This window comes from Triticum aestivum, chromosome 3A (genome assembly GCF_018294505.1).
Source record: "Triticum aestivum cultivar Chinese Spring chromosome 3A, IWGSC CS RefSeq v2.1, whole genome shotgun sequence".
NCBI classification, from domain to species: Eukaryota; Viridiplantae; Streptophyta; class Magnoliopsida; order Poales; family Poaceae; genus Triticum; species Triticum aestivum.
The window spans coordinates 175,095,856-175,121,181 of NC_057800.1; positions in this window are offsets into that span (position 1 = coordinate 175,095,856).

Consider the following 25,326-nt stretch of genomic DNA (forward strand, 5'->3'; position numbering starts at 1 on the left):
TAGCTCAAGCATGAGTTCCAGCTCACTTTTCTGCGATTTTCGATCTCCTTGCTCAAAGCACCTCTCACAAAACTGCTTGGGGAGATTGTTCCTTGGTATGTGACTCCTCCATTGGTCCAATTGGTTTTTGTTCCAGTGCTTTATTCATTGCAAATTTGTGCTGCCTAGGTGACCATGTTCTTGAGCTTGCATGTCAAATTTATATGGTTCCAAGTAGTCCTAATGCATGATATATCCTCTAGACACTTGTAGGAGTAGTTGCTATCAATTTTGTTGAGCTTGGTTCACTTTTGTTTGAAGTTACTAAAAATTTCAGAATATTTCAGAAAATAATGAAGAGATTTTTGAGGGGTTCATCGAGCCGAAGCTTGAAGGAAAAGCAAAATCAAGAAGCACAGAGACCCAAATTTAATTTGCCTCGTACCGCAGAGGTCCGGCCGTGTGAATGGCCTTCCAATGATTTCTTGAGAGCAGCCGGGATTTATGATGATTTCTATTCATTGGCTGAGAATGCTGGCTCACCGACTTCCTCCGCGACCAACGTCATCAGTATCTCTTACTCACTAATACTTTCATGCAAAACTTCTACTATTTTCCTAAGGAATCACCTCCTTCAGTAGAGTTACATTTATATGATGTTGTTGAGAAGATGCCATTAGCTGAATTTTGCAAGGCTTGCAAAATACCCTTTGAGGGCACCTTAGATGAACCACACCATAAAGATGTGGAAGAATTTATTGACACCATCACTGCGGGAGAAACCAGGAAGGTTTCTGATGCAAGAATCACTACCATACATTTTCCTGTCTTACGCTACTTTGCCATATTTGCTAGTCGTTGCTTGATTGGTCGCGGAAATTGTGGAAACCTTAGTGTTCCTGATATTATCATTTTGTTCCATGGTTTATTCCGCGATAACACTGTTAGTATGGGCGGAATTATTGCTAAACGGTTAAGTCTGAACCGTACTAAGGGCCCCATCTTTGGAGGTATTTATGCTTCACGCCTAGCTACACATTTTAACATACCTATTAGGCTCTATGAGAAAAAAAGAAAAATTGCCGCCTAGTGCTTATTTAGATTATAAGAGTATGCTAGCGCATGATTTTATTGTTAAGAATAGGAAAGGGGAGCTTAAATATAAATTGTACTTTAATAAACATCACCCTGAGACTATTACCTTGCCTGCTCCTTCCTTGTTTAATTTATCTGAAGGTCCGTATCTCGTTCCGTGGGCGGCCGTTCAAGCCTACCGGAATCCTACACCAGCCCCAGAGCCGGAACCACAATTTGAGCCTTCACGACAGTCTGATTACTTTTGGGATCCGGAGATGGCTGCCAGCCAGTGGCAGTCAGAGTCTTCTTCATCGCAGTACGACCCCAGCTACACCTACGGATATCTGCGAGGCTATCCCTGGCAATGAACCAACTTAGGCCAAAAGCCTAATCTTGGGGGAGTACGTATTTCCCACCGACATTACATTTATGTTTGCACACACTCATTGCTAGATGTCGGTGCTCATACTTTTTCACTGTAATATCCATGCTAGTTTATTTTATTTTTCTTGATTTCTTCTTGTGTGTTTGTATACCTTAAGAAAAACAAAAAAATTAGTAATAGCTTTAGCTAGTTTACGTTTCTTGCTGTAGTAGTAATAACTAAAAGAAAACCCAAAAAGATTACCCGTTCTTCTTTTGCTTGTTGGGAGCTTTCCCGTGTAAATAGTTTTTATTTCTTTTCTTTTCTTTGGGGGTCGATAGGAGAAGACCATAATTAAATTGTTGAAGTGGCTCTTATATGCATTATGGTTGATTTAACCAAGAGCCCATATTGCCTTGTCTTCTCCTATTTATTGAATGCTCGCAGATTCCAGCTTAGTCCAATGCACGTGCACTCTTATTATTATTCACATTGTTCGGTCGTGCAACTGAAAGGCAATTATGATGATATATGATGGACTGACTGAGATGGGAAAAGCTGGTATGAACTCGACCTCTCTTGTTTTTGTAAATATGATGAGTTCATCGTTCCTGATTCAGCCTATTATGAATAAACATGTTTGCAATGACAATTAGAGATCATAGTTGCTCGTGCCATGCTTGATTAGCTATGAGTTATAATGGTTTACCTTGCATGCCAACATGCTATTAAAATGGTTGTCATGTGGTATGATGAGGTGGTATCCTCCTTTGAATGATTTTAGTGACTTGACTTGGCACATGTTCACGCATGTAGTTGAAACAAATCAACATAGCCTTCACGATATTTACGTTCATGGTGGATTATATCCTACTCATGCTTGCATCCAATGTTTATTAATTTTAATGCATGTTCATGACTGTTGTCGCTCTCTAGTTGGTCGCATCCCAGTCTTTTGCTAGCCTTCACTTGTACTAAGCAGGAATACTGCTTGTGCATCCAATACCTTAAACCCCAAAGTTATTCCATATGAGTCCACTATACCTTCCTATAAGCGGTATCTACCTGCCATTCCAAGTAAATTTGTATGTGCCAAACTCTAAACCTTCAAATAAACATTCTATTTTGTATGCTCGAATAGCTCATGTATCAACTAGGGCTGCTGTCGGTGTCAAAACCGGCGGATCTCGGGTAGGGGGTCCCGAACTGTGCGTCTACGCGAATGGTAACAGGAGACAAGGGACACGATGTTTTTACCCAGGTTCGGGCCCTCTCGATGGAGGTAAAACCCTACTCCTGCTTGATTAATATTGATGATATGGGTAGTACAAGAGTAGATCTACCACGAGATCAAGGAGGCTAAACCCTAGAAGCTAGCCTATGGTATGATTGTTGTTCTGTCCTACGGACTAAAACCCTCCGGTTTATATAGACAACGGAGAGGGCTAGGGTTACACAGAGTCGGTTACAATGGTAGGAGATCCACATATCCGTATCGCCAAGCTTGCCTTCCACGCCAAGGAAAGTCCCTTCCGGACACGGGACGAAGTCTTCAATCTTGTATCTTCAAAGTCCAAGAGTCCGGCCGAAGGTATAGTCCGGCTATCCGGACACCCCCTAATCCAGGACTCCCTCAGTAGCCCCCGAACCAGGCTTCAATGATGACGAGTCCGGCGCGCAGATTGTCTTCGGCATTGCAAGGCGGGTTCTCCTCCAAATTCCGTGTACCTGTTGAATAATGTCCGGTTTCTTGTAAATGTAGCGCTCCTTGGCTTCTACGCCCAATAATGGCCGTCTTCCACGTGTCAAACGAATACGAAAAGTCAGGGTGTTTTTACATTTACACCCCTAGCCGCGTGAATGAGCCGCCTATTTAAGGGACGAGGATTTAGATCCAAACCACACCTTCTCCCCTCCGCGAGTATTCATCAGAGCGTATCCGACAGAGGTCCATTCTATCATGGCCGGCCGCCGCAGCTCCTCCTCTCGCCCTTCCAGCCCTCAGCCTGGAGATTGGGAGAGATGCTCCATCCCGCACAGCGAGCTAGTGACGCTCCAGACCAAGGGATTTCTCCCCCCGGCCTATATGGTCCCGGTTCGAGCCGGACTTGCCACCTATAATGGCGGAGAGCAAGCGGAGAGCGCCCCCAATCCCTCCAAAGGAGAGCGGGTATGCCTTGTCCCTTACTTAATAAGAGGGCTCGGATTTCCAATTCATCCGTTTCTCCGGGGGCTCCTGGAGTTCTATGGCCTCCAGCTGCACAACCTCACGCCTGCCTCCATATTGCATATCGCGGGCTTCGTAGCCCTTTGCGAGCTGTTTTTGGGCTGCGAGGCTCATTTCGCGCTGTGGAAAAGGCTATTCTGCCTTGTGCCCCGTTCTCAGAAGGGGTCAATATATCAAGTGGGCGGAGCCGAAGTGTGGCGCATCGCCGGGACCGGATATCTATCCGGAACCCCAAAGAAGGCGTCCGAGGACTGGCCTTCGGAATGGTTTTATATAGAGGACGTCCCGCTGCCGGATCCTGTCCGGATCGGCCTCCCTGAGTTCGACAGTGCTCCCCTAAAGAAGCGCCTAAGCTGGCGTCCACGGAGCCCTCAGAGGGAAAGTGACAAGGACGTTCTTTACCTGATGAGCCGGATAAGATTGTTAGCTCATTCCGGACTGACCATGATCGGGGTCATGGCTGCATGCATCATGCGAGGGGTGCAGCCGCTTCAGTATAGAGGCCACCCCATGTGGGACTTTAACGGGGAGGACGACGCCACCTGCCACGGCCGTAAGGGGCAGGATTCGGCTGCCGCTCTAATAAAGATGTTGTCCGCTTTGTACAAGGGAGAAGAGGAGGAATTTCTCCGCGTCAACCCACAGGGTGGATTTTCTATGTACAATCCCCCAAGTTGGGTAAGTGGACACTTTTACTTGCCCATCCGTTTTATATTCCCATCATTAAATATTCAGTCTAACGACTTCAACGCAGGAACTGCGCCAGGCTGTTAAAGAAATAAACAGCCCTCCTCCACAACCCGAGCATCCGGGACGGTCCCTTGACCCGGCCTCCGAAGAGGATCCGGACTTATCTATGGAGATGATTGATGGGGTGTTTCATCAATTGAGCAAGGACAACGCCTTGGTGGCCATTACGGCCGATTACCCAGGGCTACTCCCAGCCTCACAGGTAACTGAGACCGAAGTCCCAGCACTTTGAAAAGGGATCTATCCTCGCGTGTTTTCGATTGCCGTATGACAACCGTGTTTTGCAGGGGAGGTCCTTGAGACGGGAGGCCGAGCCTGCGGCGACTAGCCAACGAGGGGCTGCAAGGCCCCGTGGGCTGAAAAGAAGTGCGGTCCGGACTGAGACGCCGGCGCAAAGGTATAGCGCGCCATCTTATTCCCAGGTGTTATTCCTTCAAGGCATATTAACGCTCGTGCTCTCTTCAGGACGAAGAGACCTCGCCGGACTATATCCGGAGAGGTTGCCAATCGCGCCTCCACCAGCCAGGCTCCAAAGCCTGGTCCGGAAGCGGAGGTGAACACGAGGCGCGCACCGGACGCTCCTCCGACAGAGGATGCGGACAGGCTGTCTGCCACCAATTCCGAGGTGGAGAGTGCCATGAACCACAGGCGTCGCCGGACAGTTCTTCGCGACGCTTGTTTCTCCCAAGAGGCATTGGATGCCTTCAATTCGGGAGATGCGTACCTCCGTGCCGCTCAAAATGGTCTAGCCAGAGCCACGGAGCAATATGTAAAAGACATACGGGTAAGAAAATTTATGGTATTATATATATACCAGTAGCCCCCGAGACTTGAAACAGTTAGAATAACTGATTTAAGGATCATTTATATGCAGGTTCTTACAGAAAAGAATACCCAACTGTCCCAGGAGCTGGAAGAGTGCAAAGCCCAACTTGAGGCCGCACTAGCCGCGGCAGGGGAGCCCAAGGAGACCCCCTCTGGTAATATACGCTTCGAAAGATAAGTATTTTGCGAAGTGCGGCGTGGGTGCAAATCTGACAAATGAAATTGCAGATGGCGCCGGATTAAATCCGGAAAAGCAACAACTCCTACGCCAGCTGAAGGCTGGTGAGAGCGTGCTGACAAAGGTGAGGCGGGAGAAGAACGATCTCCAAGATGCCAACACCAAGCTGGGCGTTGAACTGAAGGATGTTCGTGCCCAGCTGTTGGACTCCGTTAAGGAGAATCAGCGGCTTCGACGCGGCATATTTAGTAAGTGCTTAAACGAACTTTGAAAAAAGAGTTCGGCGAGGAAGTCGACTAACAGAGTAATGTCTGTAGGTATGCTAACAGGTCGTCCTGCAGAGGAAATGCCCGGTTCTACGGGTGACCTTCTTCCCGAGCTCTCACAACTGCACGAGCGAGTTCGGCAGGTGATGCAAGGCGTCGCCCAGGCCTTGTGGCCATCCGTCTCCATGCCCGAAGGCCTTGGAGAGCTTGTAGAGAAGCTGAAGGGAGCGCGGCGGCGCTTCCGATTGTGGAAGATGTCGGCCTGCCGTCAAGGCGCCAGGGAGGCCTGGGCCATGGTGAAGACGCGGTACACGAAGGCTGACCCAAACCACATGGCCGAGGTCGGACCCGTGGGGCCCGATGGGAAGGAGATCCCTGTGAGCTTAGTATACGGCCAAGTAGAATTGGCCGCAAAGTATTCCCAACAGGACTGTAAACTAGACAGCCTGTTAGATGGTATTGAAGAGGAATACAATCAGTCAGATTGACTATGTAATTTTAATTGACATGTGTAATGCCTTCTAGCCGGATTGTAGATCGTTTGTCATGGCCGACCTTTTCGCTTCAACCTCGGGACCTGACGGTCCGGAGTGTGTCCGAATACCCTCGCGGTTATATAAGAACCGGGGTATGCATGGAGACCAGGCGTAGGGGTCATTAGTGCTTGAACAAACAAGTGCCCAACTAGTTATGTTATATTACATGGTTAGTAAGAAACATCTTCCAGGGAGAATAGTTCCGTTAGGGGTTCCTTTCCCTGGGAGGCATGCCCTAAAGTGCATGTCCATTCTAGCGAAAAGAGACGCAGGAAAAACATCTGGGGGCGTATAAATAAATAAGTGAAAAAGATCATCTTTAGTTCACCGACCGAATATTCCCTTAAGAACGCTAGCTTTCGGCTTCACCCAGTCTGAGGTACACATCCGGCTGACCCGGCAGTAACAATCGCAGAGGTGCTCCCTTTACCACCTAGCCGAACAATTGGGCACGTAGAGGTAAGCACAGGAGCCAGGCAATCCAGCTTGGCCAAAAATTAAGTCATATCGATGCATATAATGGTGAATAAAGGGTACATGCGGAAGTGTGACACATGTGTTGGGCATGAAGCCCGTATAAATAAGCTTCTGTTAAAGAAGCCCCCAGGTCTAATGAGCGCGGATAGCGCGTCAGTTGTGGAAGCAATGAGCCTTTAAAGGCTATAGGAAAAAGAGAGGAGAGAAATGTAAGACAGACAGTTTATAAAAAATGGACAGAGGAAGGAGACGAACATAGAGTCCGGCGCTAGGCATAGAATCTTCGGAGACGGACTGCGTTCCATGGGTTCGGCTCTAGTCGGTTATCCGATGCATCTCGCAGGCGGTACGCTCCACCAGTCAGGACTTGGTCAATGATGAAGGGACCTTCCCATTTGGGCTTGAGTTTGTCCTTTTTCTTATCCGGTAAGCGTAGAACTAATTCGCCAACATTGTAATTTTTGGCCCGTACTTCTCTGCTTTGGTATAATTGAGCCAGCTGTTGATAGAATGCGGAACGGGCTTTTGCCACGTCACGCTCCTCCTCCAAGGCGTCCAGACTGTCCTGCCGATCGAGCTTCGCTTCTCTTTCTTCATACATGCGCACACGAGGTGAGTCATGAATTATGTCGCAGGGCAAAACTGCCTCTGCGCCGTACACCATAAAGAATGGTGTGTATCCGGTGGTGCGATTCGGCGTGGTCCGCAGCCCCCAGAGTACGGAGTCGAGCTCCTCTACCCAGTGCATATTAGATTCCTTGAGGGACCGCACTAATCTGGGTTTGATGCCGCTCATGATAAGACCATTTGCTCGTTCGACCTGGCCGTTAGTTTGTGGGTGATAGGCGGAAGCATAATCGAGCTTGATGCCCATATTTTTGCACCAGATTTTTACCTCGTCGGCCGTGAAGTTTGTGTCGTTATCAGTGATGATGTTGTGGGGGACGCCGTAACGGTGTACAACCCCGGATATAAAGTCTATCACCGGTCCGGATTCGGCCGTCTTAACAGGCTTGGCTTCTATCCATTTGGTGAACTTATCCACCATGACCAGTAAGTATTTTTTCTTGTGGGTTCCACCTTTAAGGGGTCCAACCATGTCAAGCCCCCAGACCGCGAAGGGCCAAGTGATGGGGATACTTTGGAGGGCGGTGGGTGGCATGTGGCTTTGGTTTGCAAAGAGCTGGCAACCGACGCATCGTTGGACTAAGTCCTGAGCGTCTGCCCGGGCCGTCGGCCAATAAAAGCCTGTACGGAAGGCCTTGCTTACAAGGGACCGAGCTGCAGCGTGATGACCGCCGAGTCCGGCATGAATTTCAACCAGAAGGTTCCGCCCTTCCTCTTCGGAGATGCACCTTTGAAGGACTCCGGTAGTGCTTTTCTTATAAAGCTCTCCCTCATGGACTTTATAGGCCTTAGATCGCCGCACTATGCAGCGTGCCTCATTTTGGTCCTCGGGAGTTCCTGCCTAGTAAGGTAGGCTAGGAATGGTTCTGTCCACGGGGCGATGACGGCCATTATTACGTGGGCTGAAGATGTTATTTCGTTGGCAGAGCCGCCAATTATGTCAGAGTGTTCGGTGTCGGGCAGTGCGGTTGGGTCCGGGCTATTATTGCCGGGTTCCCCTTCCCATACCACGGATGGCTTGAAAAGCCTTTCCAAGAAGATGTTGGGGGGGACTGCATCACGTTTTGCGCTGATGCGTGCCAGGACATCTGCCGCCTGATTATTTTCCCGGGCTATATGATGAAATTCGAGCCCCTCGAACCGAGCTGACATTTTTAGGACGGCGTTATGGTAAGCTGCCATTTTTGGATCCTTGGCATCAAAGTCTCCATTTATTTGAGATATCGCGAGGTTTGAATCCCCGTGCACCTCTAGGCGTTGAATGCCCATGGATACTGCCATCCTGAGGCCATGTAGAAGGGCCTCATATTCGGCTGCGTTGTTGGAGTCCGTATACATTATCTGGAGTATGTATTGAACTGTGTCTCCTCTGGGGGACGTCAAAACGACGCCAGCCCCTAGACCGGCCAACATTTTGGAGCCGTCAAAGTGCAAGATCCAGTTTGAATATGTGCCGTACTCTTTAGGGAGTTCGGCTTCCGTCCATTCGGCAATGAAGTCAGCCAAAACCTGCGACTTAATAGCTCGCCGTGGCTTGTAAGTTATGTCGAATGGGAGGAGCTCAATGGCCCATTTTGCAATCCGGCCCGTCACGTCGTGGTTGTTTATAATATCGTTAAGTGGCACTTCCGAGGCTACTGTTATTGAACACTCTTGAAAGTAGTGTCGCAGCTTCCGGGATGCCATGAATACCGCGTACCCAATTTTTTGATAATGCGGGTACCATGACTTGCACGGAGTAAGGACAGTGGACACATAATAGACCGGCTTTTGAAGGGGGAATTTGTGTCCGTCCGTTTCTCGTTCGACGACGAGCACTGCGCTTACAACCTGATGGGTTGCTGCAATGTATAGTAGCATTGGTTCGCCAATGTTTGGCACGGCCAGGACTGGGTTTGTTGCCAATATGGCTTTTATTTCGTCGAGTCCGGCCGTGGCTGCAGCCGTCCACTCGAAGTGTTCGGTGCATCGAAGGAGGCGGTAAAGGGGTAGTGCCTTTTCTCCCAAGCGGGAGATAAAGCGGCTTAGAGCCGCCACACATCCGGTTAATTTTTGTATTTGTTTGAGGTCCTTTGGGATATCCAATTGCGACAGAGCTCGGATCTTGGCTGGATTTGCTTCAATTCCTCTACCGGATACAATGAAGCCCAAGAGCTTTCCAGCTGGTATGCCGAAAACGCATTTTTCCGGGTTGAGCTTGATGTCGTACGTTCGGAGGTTATCGAATGTGAGCCTCAAGTCGTCTACTAGAGATTCGACATGTCTTGTTTTAACGACCACGTCATCTACGTATGCCTCCACTGTTTTGCCGATCTGGTTTGCCAGACATGTCTGAATCATGCGCTGATATGTTGTGCCGGCGTTTTTGAGCCCAAAGGGCATTGTGTTGAAGCAGAATGGGTCGTATGGCGTGATGAATGTCATTGCGGCTTGGTCTGACTCTGCCATCTTGATTTGATGGCAGCCGGAGTATGTGTCGAGGAAACACAACGAATCATGTCCTGCGGTAGCGTCGATGATTTGATCGATGCGGGGGAGGGGGAAGGGATCCTTTGGGCAAGCCTTGTTAAGGTCTTTAAAATCAACGCACAGGCGCCAGGATTTGTCCTTCTTTGGTACCATCACAAGGTTTGCTAGCCAGTCCAGATGTTTTATATCTCTGATTAATCCGGCCTCCAATAGCTTGGCTAGTTCCTCTCCCATGGCATGTCTCTTAGGTTCGGAAAAACACCGAAGAGCCTGTTTGACTGGCTTAAATCCTTTTAGGATATTTAAGCTGTGTTCGGCCAGCCTGCGTGGGATTCATGGCATGTCTGAAGGGTGCCAGGAAAAAATGTCCCAGTTCTCACGTAGGAACTCTCGCAGTGCGGCGCCTACATCAGGGTTTAACTGTGCCTCAATGGAAGCTGTTTTAGTGGGGTCCGTTGGATGGACCTGGAATTTGACTATTTTGTCCGCCGGTTTAAAGGAGGTGGACTTGGATATTTTGTCGAGTATCACATCGTCCCTATTCACCATGGAGCGCAGCGCAGTCAGTTCCTCAGCCGCTAGGGCTTCAGATAGTGCCTCGAGGGCCAGTGCGGCTGTCTTGTTTTCGGCGCGGAGTGCTGTGTCTGGATCACTAGTGAGAGTGATGATTCCGTAAGGCCCGGGCATCTTAAGCTTCATGTACCCATAATGGGGTATTGCTTGGAAGATTGTAAATGCTTCCCGCCCTAGCAGAGCATGGTATCCGCTACTGAACGGGGCCACTTGGAACGTGACCTCTTCGGACCTGTAATTATCCAGCGTGTCGAACACCACATCTAGTGTGATTTTTCCTGTACAGCGCGCTTCCCGACTGGGGATTATTCCTCTAAAGGTTGTGCTACTTTGCTCAATGTGGTTCCAGTCTATTTCCATTTTTTGAAGGGTTTCCTCATAAATGAGGTCGCTGCCGCCATCCATGAGTACCTTGGTAAGGAGAAAGCCGTCCACTATTGGACTGAGGACCAATGCGGCTGGTGCTCGGGCTGTTCGGAATTTAGGTTCATCACTGGCATTAAAAGTAATAGCCGTGTCAATCCATGGGTTTATTGTTGCTACTTGGTAGACTTCGGCAAGGCTGCGGAGTGTTCTTTTTTGCATATTATTTGATGTGAAAGTCTCGAAGACTGTTAATACCGTACTGGTGTCCCTGGGGTGGCTTTCTGTGGCTTCTGGAATTAGAAGATCTTCACCAATTTTAGCCACCTACCGGAGTATCCAACATGCTCTAAGGCTGTGGGTTGGTGTGGCACCCTCTGTATTTTGAATTTTACAGGGTCCATTAAGCCATCCTTCCAGTACGGTTCCATGCCCTGTAGAGGGTTTCTGCTTTTTGGTGTTTAACCCGGGTGTCTGGCTATGATTCACCCTTTTATTTTGGACTGGGTTTGTATTCAGGGCCGGATTGTCCCAAAATTTTATTTCGGTTTTCCAGGCGCTTTCCATCGCACAGTATTTTCGTACTATGGACGCCAAGTCAGCGAAGCGTGTAATATCACGGCGACTTATGGCGTTGAGTATTCCCTTGTCCGTGCAATTATTGCAGAAGAATGAGATTGCGTCTTCCTCATGGCAGTCCTTTATCTTGTTCATAGCCAGGAGGAATCTGGCCTAGTAATGATGTACTGTTCTTCGGGCTCTTGCCTAACTTGGGATAGATCGCTTATGTTCGGGTGGGTGGGTGGAATTAAATCCAAAACCTCACCCAATCTGAGACTCCGGGGCCGAGGAGTTTCCAGACTCGGAAGTTTGGATTCTTGGATGTTGTCCAATGAATCTAGCCCATTACCTGACTTTAAGTTCAGGTATTGAGTGACGTCCTCCCCTCCGTGGATATCCGGCTTGGAGGGATCGGGAATCCGGACATAGCTAGTCCTTAAGATAGATGAAGAGTCGCCGCACTGTCCCTCTACCACTGCAACGTGATGGGTGACCTGGGGTTTAGGCCCAATCTGGTCATAGTCTATAGCGACTCCCAAGGCAGCGATGCGATCCAAGAGCTCGTTTAGGGAAGAGAGCTCCGTTGGATCTAACTGCTCGGCAAGTTCCAAGTTGACGTGAAGATTGCTCATCGTCGGCGCAGCAACCGAACAGATGGTCATAAGAAAACCACCTAGCCGAAGAGTTTGGCCGACAGCCAGAGCTCCCTTAGCAACGGTGCTGTCTTTAAAGACGGGACAAGACATCCTTCCTGATGGCGACGGCACAGAGGAACTCTCAATGAAAGCACCAATGTCGGTGTCAAAACCGGCGGATCTCGGGTAGGGGGGTCCCGAACTGTGCGTCTAGGCGGATGGTAACAGGAGACAAGGGACACGATGTTTTTACCCAGGTTCAGGCCCTATCGATGGAGGTAAAACCCTACTCCTGCTTGATTAATATTGATGATATGGGTAGTACAAGAGTAGATCTACCATGAGATCAAGGAGGCTAAACCCTAGAAGCTAGCCTATGGTATGATTGTTGTTCTGTCCTACGGACTAAAACCCTCCGGTTTATATAGACACCGGAGAGGGCTAGGGTTACACAGAGTCGGTTACAATGGTAGGAGATCTACATATCCGTATCGCCAAGCTTGCCTTCCACGCCAAGGAAAGTCCCTTCCGGACACGGGACGAAGTCTTCAATCTTGTATCTTCATAGTCCAAGAGTCCGGCCGAAGGTATAGTCCGGCTATCCGGACACCACCTAATCCAGGACTCCCTCAGCTGCCCTTATCTTCCATGTTAGGCGGGTTATTCTCAAGAGGAGTGGACTCCTCTCCTCACTCACGAGAAAATGGCTGGTCACCGGGATGCCCAGTCCCATGCTTTATGCAAAGTAAATCAAAATAATTGCAACCAAAACTCCCCCTGGGACTGTTGCTAGTTGGAGACACTCGTTGTTTCTAGCAAGTCATGGATTGATGCTTGTTGGCGGAGGGGGAGTATAAACTTTACCATTCTGTTTGGGAACCGCCTATAATGTGTGTAGCATGGAAGATATCGCCATCTCTTAGTTGTTATGTTGACAATGAAAGTATGCCGCTCAAAATATTATTTATCTCTATTTCAAAACCGAGCTCTGGCACCTCTACAAATCCCTGCTTCCCTCTGCGAAGGGCCTATCTATTTACTTTTATGTTGAGTCATCACCCTCTTATTAAAAGCACTAGCTGGAGAGCGCAGCTGTCATTTGCATCCATTACTATTAATTCATATTGGGTATGACTATGATTGGATCTCTTTTACCATGAATTACAATGTCTAGTCAGTCCTTGATCTTTAAAGGTGCTCTGCATTTATGTTTTGCGCTCTTAGAAAGGGCTAGCGAGATACCATCTTGTTATATCATATTATGATTGTTTTGAGAAAGTGTTGTCATCCGAGATTTATTATTATGGCTCGCTAGTTGATTATGCCATTGCTATGAGTAAACATGAGACCTAGGAGTTATTGCAAATGTGGTTAGTTATAATCTTTGTTGAAAACTTGAATGCTGGCTTTAAATATTTACAACAACAAGAGCAAACAGAGTTTGTAAAAGTTTTTCTTTATCTCTTTCAGTTTATCAACTGAATTTCTTGAGGACAAGCAAAGGTTTAAGCTTGGGGGAGTTGATACGTCTCCGTTGTATCTACTTTTCCAAACACTTTTGCCCTTGTTTTGGACTCTAACTTGCATGATTTGAATGGAACTAACCCGGACTGACGCTGCTTTCAGCAGAATTGCCATGGTGTTATTTATGTGCAGAAACAAAAGTTCTCGAAATGACCTGAAACTCCACGGAACGTCTTTTAGGAAATAATAAAAAATCCTTGCCAAAGATGAAGACCAAGGGGCCCACACCCTGTCCATGAGGGTGGGGGACGCCCCCCCCCCCCTCCCCAAGGCGCGCCCCCTACCTCGTGGGCCCCCTGGAGCTCCTCCGACGCCAACTCTATATATTTGCTTTCGGGGAGAAAAAAATCAAGGAGAAGAAATAATCGCGTTCTACGATACGGAGCCGCCGCCAAGCCCTAAAACCTCTCGGGAGGGCTGATCTGGAGTCCATTCGGGGCTCCAGAGAGGGGAATTCGTCACTGTCGTCATCATCAACCATCCTCCATCACCAATTTCATGATGCTCACCGCCGTGCGTGAGTAATTCCATCGTAGGCTTGCTGGACGGTGATGGGTTGGATGAGATCTATCATGTAATCGAGTTAGTTTTGTTAGGGTTTGATCCCTAGTTTCCACTATGTTCTGAGATTGATGTTGCTATGACTTTGCTATGCTTAATGCTTGTCACTAGGGCCCGAGTGTGATTTCAGATCTGAACCTATTATGTTTTCATGAATATATGTGTGTTCTTGATCCTATCTTGCAAGTCTATAGTCACCTACTATGTGTTATGATCCGGCAACCCCGAAGTGACAATAATCGGGACCACTCCCGGTGATGACCATAGTCTGAGTACTTCATGTATTCACTATGTGCTAATGCTTTGTTCCGATTCTCTATTAAAAGGAGGCCTTAATATCACCTTAGTTTCCATTAGGACCCCGCTGCCACGGGAGGGTAGGACAAAAGATGTCTTGCAAGTTCTTTTCCATAAGCACGTATGACTATATTCGGAATACATGCCTACATTACATTGATGGATTGGAGCTAGTTCTGTGTCACCCTATGTTATGATTGTTACATGATGAACCGCATCCGGCATAATTATCCATCACCGATCCAATGCCTACGAGCTTTTCCTATATTGGTTTCCGCTTATTTACTTTCCCGTTGCTATTGTTACAATCACGACAAAACACCAAAAATATTACTTTTGCTACTGTTACTTTTGTTACTGTTACCACTACTATCATATTACTTTTCTACTAAACACTTTGCTGAAGATATTAACTTATCCAGGTGTGGTTGAATTGACAACTCAACTTCTAATACTTGAGAATATTCTTTGGCTCCCCTTGTGTCGAATCAATAAATTTGGGTTGAATACTCTACCCTCGAAAACGGTTGCGATCCCCTATACTTGTGGGTTATCAAGCGTCACCACCAGAGCCTTTGGCAGGCGAAGACCACCTTTAGTCAGGATAACTTGTACTAGTTGTCTCTGAGTTAGTCCTGGATTAGGGGGTGTCCGGATAGCGGGACTATACCTTCGACCGGACTCTTGGACTATGAAGATACAAGATTGAAGACTTCGTCCCATGTCCGGAAGGGACTTTCCTTGGCGTGGAAGGCAAGCTTGGCGATACGGATATGTAGATCTCCTACCATTGTAACCGACTCTGTGTAACCCTAGCCCTCTCCGTTGTCTATATAAACCGGAGGGTTTTAGTCCGTAGGACAGAACAACAATCATACCATAGGCTAGCTTCTAGGGTTTAGCCTCCTTGATCTCGTGGTAGATCTACTCTTGTACTACACATATCATCAATATTAATCAAGCAGGAGTAGGGTTTTACCTCCATCGAGAGGGCCCGAAAAAACATCATGTCCCTTGTCTCCTGTTACCATCCGCCTAGACGCACAGTTCGGACCCCCTACCCGAGATCCGCCGGTTTTGACACCGACATTGGTGCTTTCATTGAGAGTTCCTCTGTGTCATCACTTTTAGGCCCGATGGCTCCTCCGATCATCGACAGCGATGCGGTCCAGGGTGAGACTTTCCTCCCCGGACAGATCTTCGTATTCGGCGGCTTCGCACTGCAGGCCAATTCGCTTGGCCATCTGGAGCAGATCGAAAGCTACGCCCCTGGCCATTAGGTCAGATTTGGAAGTTTGAACTACACGGCCGATATCCGCGGAGACTTGATCTCCAACGGATTCGAGCCACAGCCAAGCGCGCCGCACTGTCATGATAGGCATGATCTAGCTCTGCCACCGAATAGTGCCTTGGAGGCCGCACCCATGTCCGCTTCGACCCTTAGCTTTGAGCCAACTACGCCAATCGACGACGGGTGGTTGGACACCGCCTCGAGGGCTGCCATCTCTGCGGCGATCGAGCCGAACATCAGCCTTATCCTTTGGGAAACCCGTGGTTTCAAGGTGCCAGACTCCCCTCCGGACTCCGAGCCCTCCGCGCCGCTGCCAATCGAATCTGATTGGGCGCCGATCATGGAATTCACCGCCGCGGATATCTTTCAGCACTCGCCCTTCGGCGACATTCTGAATTCACTCAGGTCTCTCTCTTTGTCAGGAGTTTCCTGGCCGGACTATGACCGGAAGGATTGGGATGCGGATGACGAAGAAATTTGATGCCCACCCACCACCCACTTCGTAGCCACTGTCGATAATTTAAACGACGTGCTCGACTTCGACTCCGAAGACATCAACGGTATGGACGACGATGTAGGAGACGAACATGAACCAACGCCTATAGGGCATGGGACAGCCACCTCATCTCATGATGTATACATGGTGGACACACCTAAAGGAAGCGACAACGAGGAACACAGGGATGCAACGAGGGATCGTTCACTCGAAAAGCAATCAAAGCGGCGACGTAAGCGCCACTCCAAGCCCCGCCTCGACAAAGACAGCAGCCATACAGACCCAGCCATAGAGCAGGACGAGCCGACGGACGATGAACATGCCTCCGAGCAACTGTTCGAATAGGGCAACTTGGATAAACAAACCGAACAACCCGTCCCCGGCGAAAACAATAGTTCGGAAGACCTTACGCCGGATAAGCTCATGGAGCAGAAGAACCTCCACAAAAGGCTCGTCGTCACTGTGCGTAGCCTGAAAAAGCAGAAGCGGAAGCTCAAAACTGCGGAAGATGCACTCAGAATCAGATGGAGCAAAGTACTCAACACCGCAGACAAATACGGCGGCAGTCGCCGCACCAAAAGCTATCCAAAGCGAAAGCTACTGCCTGAATTTGACGAGGAGGCCTTAGAGCCCCCATAATCAAAAAATAAGAAAGCCACCCGGTCGGATAGATGACCCCATGGCCAGCATAGAGCAGCAACCGGTGCCACACACAAACCGGCACGCGATCCACTCAAGGATTCGCATCAAAAAGATGGCCCAGCCAGATCTCTCTATGGGCCAAGAAAGCAAGCTCTAGTAAGCAATGCAACATAACAAATATCCGAACATCACGGCACACCCAAATACAGGGGTGCCGCACACCCCCTATGTTTCACCGATGAGGTGCTGGACCATGAATTTCCAGCGGGATTCAAGACCGTAAACAATAGAGGCGTACGACGGAACGACAGACCCTGGGATCTGGATTGAGGATTATATCCTCCACATACACATGGCCAGAGGAGATGACCTCCACGCCATAAAATACTTACCCCTTAAGCTCAAGGGGCCAGCCCGGCATTGGCTTAAGAGCCTCCCAGAAAACACCATTCGAAGCTGGGAAGAGCTCGAGGATGCTTTTCGGGCAAATTTTCAAGGGACCTATGTCCGCCCTCCGGATGCAGACGATCTAAGTCATATAACTCAACAGCCCGGAGAGTCAGCCTGGAAATTCTGGAACACATTTCTTACTAAAAAGAATCAGATAGTCGACTGTCCGGACGCCGAAGCCCTAGCAGCTTTCAAACATAGCGTTCGAGATGAATGGCTCGCCAGACACCTCGGCCAGGAAAAGCCAAGAACAATGGCCGGATTAACAAGCCTCATGACCCGCTTTTGTGCGGGAGAGGACAGCTGGTTGGCAAGATGCAATACCAGCGACCCAAATACATCCGAAGTCAGGGATGGAAATGGGAAACCGCGACGCTGCAAGGACCAGCGCCGGAATAAGGGAAGCAGCCCAAAGAGCACGGCAGTCAACGCCGGATTCAAAAGCTCGTGGCAGAATCAGCAAAAGCCGCCCATCAAGGATAACAGGGACGAGCTATCCAACTTAAACAAAATCTTGGACAAGATATGTCAAATACACAGTACTCCCGGGAAGCCTGCAAACCACACCCACAGAGATTGTTGGGTCTTCAAGCAATCCAGCAAACTCAACGCCGAACACAAGGGGCTCGACACACCAAGTGAGGACGATGAAGAACCCCAAAAGCAGAGCACCAGGAAACAAAAGAATTTCCCACAAGAAGTCAAAACAGTAAACTTGCTTCACGTGACGAAAAGAGTGGCGCCTATAGAGATACGCGCCATACGGCCTATCCCAAAGGAGTCTCGCCGCTGGTTGTTAAAACCGATCACCTTTGACCATCAGGATTACTCTAGAAGTATCCGGAAAGCAGGCTAGACTGCCTTGATATTAGATCCAATAATCGACGGACTCCACTTTAAACATGTCCTGATGGACGGCGGCAGTGGTTTAAACCTGCTATATCAGGACACAATCCGCAACATGGGGATAGACCCAACAAAAATTCGCCATAGCAACACTTCCTTTCAAGGAGTAACGCCAGGCCCGAATGCCCACTGCATGGGCTCTCTCCGGCTAGAAGTTATGTTCGGCTCCCCCAACAACTTCCGTCGCGAAAAGTTAACCTTCCATATCGCCCCATTTTCAAGCAACTATCAAGCATTACTGGGACGCGAAGCTTTCGCTCGCTTTAACGCAATACCGCATTATGCATCTCTTACGCCTAAGATGCCCGGTCCACGAGGCATCATCTCATTAAAGGGAAAACATTGAGTGTGCCTCCTGCGTGGAAGACTGTGCGGCTGCCTTGACAACCCCACACTAAAATGGCTTCACCTGCCAAAGCACCTAAACAGGTCGTTAAGACCACGGACACGGCTAGACGAGTCCGGCATAAACATACAATTGATGAAGGCTTAATAGCCGTATACCCCTATACTAGGGGCTCCGTGCATATAAAACAAGAGACAATAAAGCTCAAATTTACCCATTTCGAATTATACTTTGTTTATTTAGCATAACTTACGTTCGGCACGATCTTTTTTCAACTAAGTTCCTCTATTTTTACAGATGAACACCGTGCTATGCCCGTCCATGATACGGCACAACGGAGACACAGGCGCAGACGTGTAGCAGGGACCCGTTCCAAGGATTCTTTTCAGATTAAGACCCTGTGTAAACCTTTTTTACTGTCTCTTGTTGATACACATCCCCTGGTTTCTTGGTATAACCGAGGAGGAGGCTGGCGTTTTGGCATGTGGCCGCGTCAAAATTTTGCGCGTACCTGGACACTAGGGGCTTATTACTAAGGGCGATGTCCCGCCCGCCCTCATAAAGACCAAATACCTTAGGGAGTGTTCGGTGTCGCGAGTTTGGCCTTATATGCATCAGCTAAGCTACAAATCATGTCTTTGGTCAAATGTTGGGTTTGCCCGGCTCTTGTGTTTTGCTGCCTTACGTTCCGCTCTATCGGCTAAGGCGGCACCAGGAGAACTACTGCGATTGTGCCCCGGTTCGGCCAGGCGAGCACCTCAGTAGAGAAAGCCAAAAACTGACTGTCATGATATAGCGCGAGACTGGTCAACCACTCGATGACCTACCGGAATCTTTAGGATTCCTCCGCATTAATGAAGGGCCATTTCCCGGCCAGGCACATAAGCGCCCCAAGTTCGGGTGAGCGCAGGCGCCACCAGGGGCTATATAAGTAGCCTCACTGTCAAACTCCTATGGCTAAGTGAAAGTGATAAAGCATCATAGTCCGATTGCCTAGTTCGCTGCGCTATCACCTCCTTTGTAGGACCAAGACGTTGGATCAAGTGTGAAAATGCGTCTTCTGCGAACACCCCTGCATTATTTGCGTGGGGGCTGAAGCCGACGACTGCCATCTTTCAGATTATATATATCTAAAACGGCCGCACAAGAGGTATTATAATACTTGCAGGCACAAGTATAAAAAGCTTCTACAATTTATCAGAACATTGTTTTACAATAATATATGCTATTCAAACATAGTATCCTTCGAGCACTACGTCTCTATTAAATGAGCGCCTGGTAGAACTTCCTGAAAATAGTGCTCGGTAGGTACTCGGCTTCCATCTGAGTCTTGGGATGCAATAGCGGTGGTCTCCATCTCCGCCCAGTATGTCTTGACATGGGCAAGAGCCATCCGTGCACCCTCTATGCACGCTGACCTCTTCATCGCATTGATATGCGGCACCGCCCCAAGGAACTGCTGCACCAAGTTGAAATAACTTTTCGGCTCTGGCCTCTCCGGCCACAGATGACTCATGACATACTTCATGGCGAGTCTGGACAACCTATGTAGCTCGGCCCATTCGGCCAAACGATCGGCTAATGGCAGCGGACGCTCTGGATTGTGGAACTGCGACCAGAAGAGCTTTTCCACTTCACGATCTTCTTGATCTCGGAAGTGTTCGGCCGCATCTGCGGCACTCGCCGCCAAATCCAGATAGGTGTCCGCCGTACTCCACATCCGGTCTATCGGAGCATGTTTAGGATCACAGAACTTCCTCCGTAGCATAAAGGGCTTTCCAGCCGCAATGTCTCCGGCCTGACACAGCTCCTCCTTCATAGCTCTCATCGCAGAGCGAGCATCCTTGGCATCTGCAACGGCCTTCTCCAGGTCCGTCTGCTCCGCCCGATCTTCTTTTTCAAGAAGCTTGCAACGGTCAGCAACGTTCTTCAGCTTCACGGCCATCTCGGCCATTTCGTTCTTGCTTCGGCAGTGAGCAGCCCGTTCGGCTTTCAGCTCTTCAATTGCCTTTCCGGCAGCCGCATCACTTTTACTGGCTTGCTCCTTGGCTCGGGCAAGTTCCGCCCGAAGATTCTCCATGGAAGCGGCACCATCTGCATCAAGCGCACACGTTGTAAGATACTGGCATCAAGCTCCTCTTACCAGGTGCCGCCGGAGAAATAACATACCTTGTGCCTCGTCAAGCCGCTTGTTGACAAGCGTGATGTCGGCATCTGCCACGTCAAGTTGCCGCTTTAGCTCGGCAAATTCATCAGTCCGGCTGGCCACCGGACACTTCGCCACCTACGTATGAAGGCGACACATTAGACCTAGGATTATGATCCTCTGTCGCTATCACTTTTGACAATGCACAGAGTCTCAGGGGCTATTATCTACACAGGGCGCATGTTATTTATGCACAACTGTCAAAAAGGGTACATTATTTCGCGTACCTCAAAACCTGTCAGTAAACTCCTGACGGCCTCGTGCAATCCACTCTCCGCGGATGAAATCCTCTCAATCACTGTACCCATCAATGCATGGTGCTCCTCTGAGATAGATGCTTGCCCTAGCAGATCCTTCAGTTCCTCCGGCAGCGCACCGAACGGTGCCGGACTCGTCCGATGGCCCTTTTCGAAGGCCGGGCGCGGAGGGCTTTGGGGCCCCATATGACTACCTTTTGACCCTGCCGGATTCGGAGAAACCCTCTGCGACGATACCTTAGGGCCGCCCGCCTCACAAGGTGGTACGGCAGGGGGAGGCGTTCTGCTCTCCATCATCTCTGGAAGAAGATCCCCCGAAGACGAGCTCTGCTGAGAAGGGCTGAGGTCCGAGCTACAAGGTAAATTTTCGGTTACTTTTCTCAGATATAAAGCAAGGATTTCTCTCATTTCTTAAAAAGAAAACCCTTCTCTACTTACGTTCCGGTGGAGTGCTGATCCCCTTGAGGGAACAATTCGGCCAAAGTATCCCCCGGCGCAGGACCCTCTGATGAAGATTTCTTCCCCCGCTTTGAGGCCATGGTCTCCGGGTCTTCAGAGGCGTTCCTCTTCTTCCCCTGAGGGGAGGAATTTTCGATTCCTCCTTTCTGAAAAGCCTCCTTCGAGGAGGCCGTAGCTCCCTTGTCCCCTCCCTCGCTTTCCTTCGAAGGCACAACCTCCAACATCCTGACTAACACGGGATCCGGCGTGGTCTCGAGGAGGGGGGCGGACACCTGATTAGCTTTGCTTCCGCTATCCACTCCTGTTTAAAGGACAGCTCTTTTAAGGGCAATTTTATGATAAATATACGGATGGTGAGTCTGGGCATGAGGCTACTTACTTGAGTATCCGGGCAATTGCAGCTCAGACCTGCGTCCTCGGTCAAGTCTGGACACATTGCTTGTGATCCGAAGAACAATTTGCACATCTCCACGGGCGTCGCGCCCATGAAATGTTGGAGAGCTCGTGGTCCCTCCGGATTGAACTCCCACAGACGGAGGGGGCGACGTTTGCAGGGCAGGACTCGGCGAATCAGCATAACCTGTGTCACCACGACCAGACTGATGTCTATTTCTAGGAGATCTTGAATGCGGCCCTGCAACAAGGGCACGTCCTTAGACGGCCCCCAGTCCGGTCCTTTATTGACCCATGACGCTAGCTGCGGTGGGGGACCCGAGCGGAAGGCAGGTGGCGCCACCCACTTGGTGCCCCTGGGAGCGGTGATATAAAACCACTCTCGTTGCCATGAGCTGGACTCCTCTTGAAAAGAGCCCTCGGGCCATGGAGCATCAGCATTCTTGCTTATAACAGCGCCTCCGCACTCCGCGTGCCATCCCTCGATCATCTTCGGCTCTACTTTGAAGGTCTTGAGCCATAGTCCGAAGTGAGGAGTAATACGGAGGAAGGCTTCACACACAACGATGAATGAGGAAATATGGAGGATGGACTCCGGAGCTAAGTCATGAAATTCCAGCCCATAATAAAACATGAGCCCCCTCACGAAGGGATCCGTCGGGAAGCCTAGCCCCCGGAGGAAGTGAGACATGAACACCACACTCTCACCAGGCTCGGGCGTGGGAATGACCTGCCCTTGAGCAGGCAGCCTATGTGGGATTTCACCGGTCAAGAACCTGGCTTCTCTCAGCTTTAGCACGTCCCCCTCCGTGACGGAGGAAGGCATCCATCGGCCTCGAAGGTCGGAGCCGGACATTGTCGAAGGTCCGAAGTGCCCGAAATCTGGAGCCTTGGGTGTTGGAACTTGAGGCGAAGGGCGAACTCGTTTGAGATTGAAAGAAAGGAGTGAGGCCTTGGTCTCTTTATAAGAGGTCGAATACCAAGGGCCCTCCCCGTAACCGTTTGGGACTCACCATTGATCGAGAAAACATACCAACGGGTACGACTGGGTTACCCACGTCCGTATTGATGAGAATCCCGTAAATAAAGGGGACACGATCTCTGCTTCGATAGGACATGCCAAGGAAACCGCCTCGCAAAACACGCTGAGGTGGGACAGTAAATAAAGGCTTGGCCGTGGTGTGATGTCACGCTGCGGTATACATCAGCAGATTAGATTTGTGTAAATATTATTCTCTCTATGGCAACATGTGGAAACTTATTTTGCAGAGCCGGACACTATCCTTGTGTTCAAAATCTTCTATGAAGTATTTGGAGGAGGAACCCGCCTTGCAATGCCGAAGACAATCTGCGCGCCGGACTCGTCGTCATTGAAGCCTGGTTCAGGGGCTACTGAGGGAGTCCTAGATTAGGGGGTGTCCGGATAGCCGGACTATACCTTCGGCCGGACTCTTGGACTATGAAGATACAAGATTGAAGACTTCGTCCCGTGTCCGGAAGGGACTTTCCTTGGCGTGGAAGGCAAGCTTGGCGATACGGATATGTAGATCTCCTACCATTGTAACCGACTCTGTGTAACCCTAGCCCTCTCCGGTGTCTATATAAACCGGAGGGTTTTAGTCCGTAGGACAGAACAACAATCATACCATAGGCTAGCTTCTAGGGTTTAGCCTCCTTGATCTCGTGGTAGATCTACTCTTGTACTACCCATATCATCAATATTAATCAAGTAGGAGTAGGGTTTTACCTACATCGAGAGGGCCCGAACCTGGGTAAAAACATTGTGTCCCTTGTCTCATGTTACCATCCGCCTAGACGCACAGTTCGGGACCCCCTACCCGAGATCCGCCGGTTTTGACACCGACAGTCTCCCTTCAAATTTGGCCGTTGTTGGATCCCTTCCTGCCTACATTTCGGAGAGGACCAGGGCCTCTATAAATAGGACTAGCCACCACAGTAGGAAGGGACAAGGACTAATCTTGGGCCATTCAGATCATCCTCAACCACACAAGCTCATGGAGATCAAGGACGCCTCTCCTCAGGAGGTTGTTCTTCCCTTGTGCTTGTTCATCCTCAGCCCAAGGGGCAATCCACCACACCACACTGGAGTAGGGTATTACACCACATTGGTGGCCCAAACCAGTATAAACCATGTGTCCCTTGTTCTGCGAGTTCGACGCGCTGAGCTTTGAGATCATGGTGAGTGCGTGAGCTAGAGGGGGAGAGATCTTCGTGTGCACCCCAGTGTTTGAACCTCAAGGGTTTTGCCAGAACCCGCAATCCGACAGAGTTCATACCCTAACTCGGTAGTGAACTCGCTACGGCGACAACGGCGGCGAAGATTCCCGTTGACTGCGGAGGAGACCAGTGGGCGGAGGTCGCTGGTGATGAGGAGACGATCCAGATACCTTGAGTCGGCAGAGCAGGATATGCGCGGGCAAAGGGTTTCGGGGGAATTTCCAAAATTTTACCCGTGGGTATATATATCCTGACCCTGTTGGTGTGACCGAGTGGAACGACTCGGTGGCACCGACATGCAGAATCGCAAGCGGTTACTGCAACTCGGTGTAATGGAAAAGTTCAAATCGGTTGCACCGAGATTAAAAACCTAGATCAACTCAATGAACTCGGTATGACCGAAGGGATGAATCGGTCAGACCGAAGTACACAGAGAGGTTTTGGAAGTTTAAGTGTATGAAGAATCGGTGGCTCTGAGTGCTCCTCACCCAAAGGGTTCGAATCTGACTTGATCAAACTTTGTGATGTAGCATGAATAGAGTTTGAGACTAGAAAAACATAGCTAGCTAGAGGGAGGTCTTAGGCGTTCTTGTCCATCCATTTGGCAAAAGAAAAGCCCAAACAATCAAAGCAACAAATGGATGTCCTCGAATGAGAAAAATATGCAATCAACATGCTCACACAATAAGATGGCAAATGAAATATGTGGCAAAGTATGCACAAACACTCTAGCATCTATCAAGCAATTGGTGATGACTAGGTCATCTATATATGAGTATATTGACTGAGGAGTTAAATGAGAACATTTGATCTTAGGTCATACTCATAATTTAAGCACAAGTGGGGTTACCACTTTTACATAAAGCATCGTTGTGTTCACACCATTAGAGTTGCTTTAGCTCAATTCTTAGAGTAAAGCTCCCCCTAGATGCGATATCCCCCCTAAGAGGGATGAACTAACCTTGGGTTTTATCGATGATGACTTCATGTAGATGTTGATGATGTAGATGCTCAATGTTGATGTAGATCATTTGGAGCAATCCATTGGAGTGAGTTGCACTTTCAATACCTACATGGGTTAGTCCCACAAGGAACAAACAAGGATATCCATACACATAGAGTGAAGTACACACAAGATGTTGTCCATGAAAGCATTAGGTTACCTTGTCCCTTGACTTATCAACAAGAGGGTTTGTGACTCCTTGAACTAGTGCAACATGTGGAAGTTGTTTGCACTTGTTCTTGCCAATGAATATGAGTCAAGTGTGTTGGCGGAGTCACCCTCAAGAACTCTCTAGTTCTTCTTCTTTGGGATCCACATCATCTTGATGGGATCCTTGGAGTTGTAGTTGT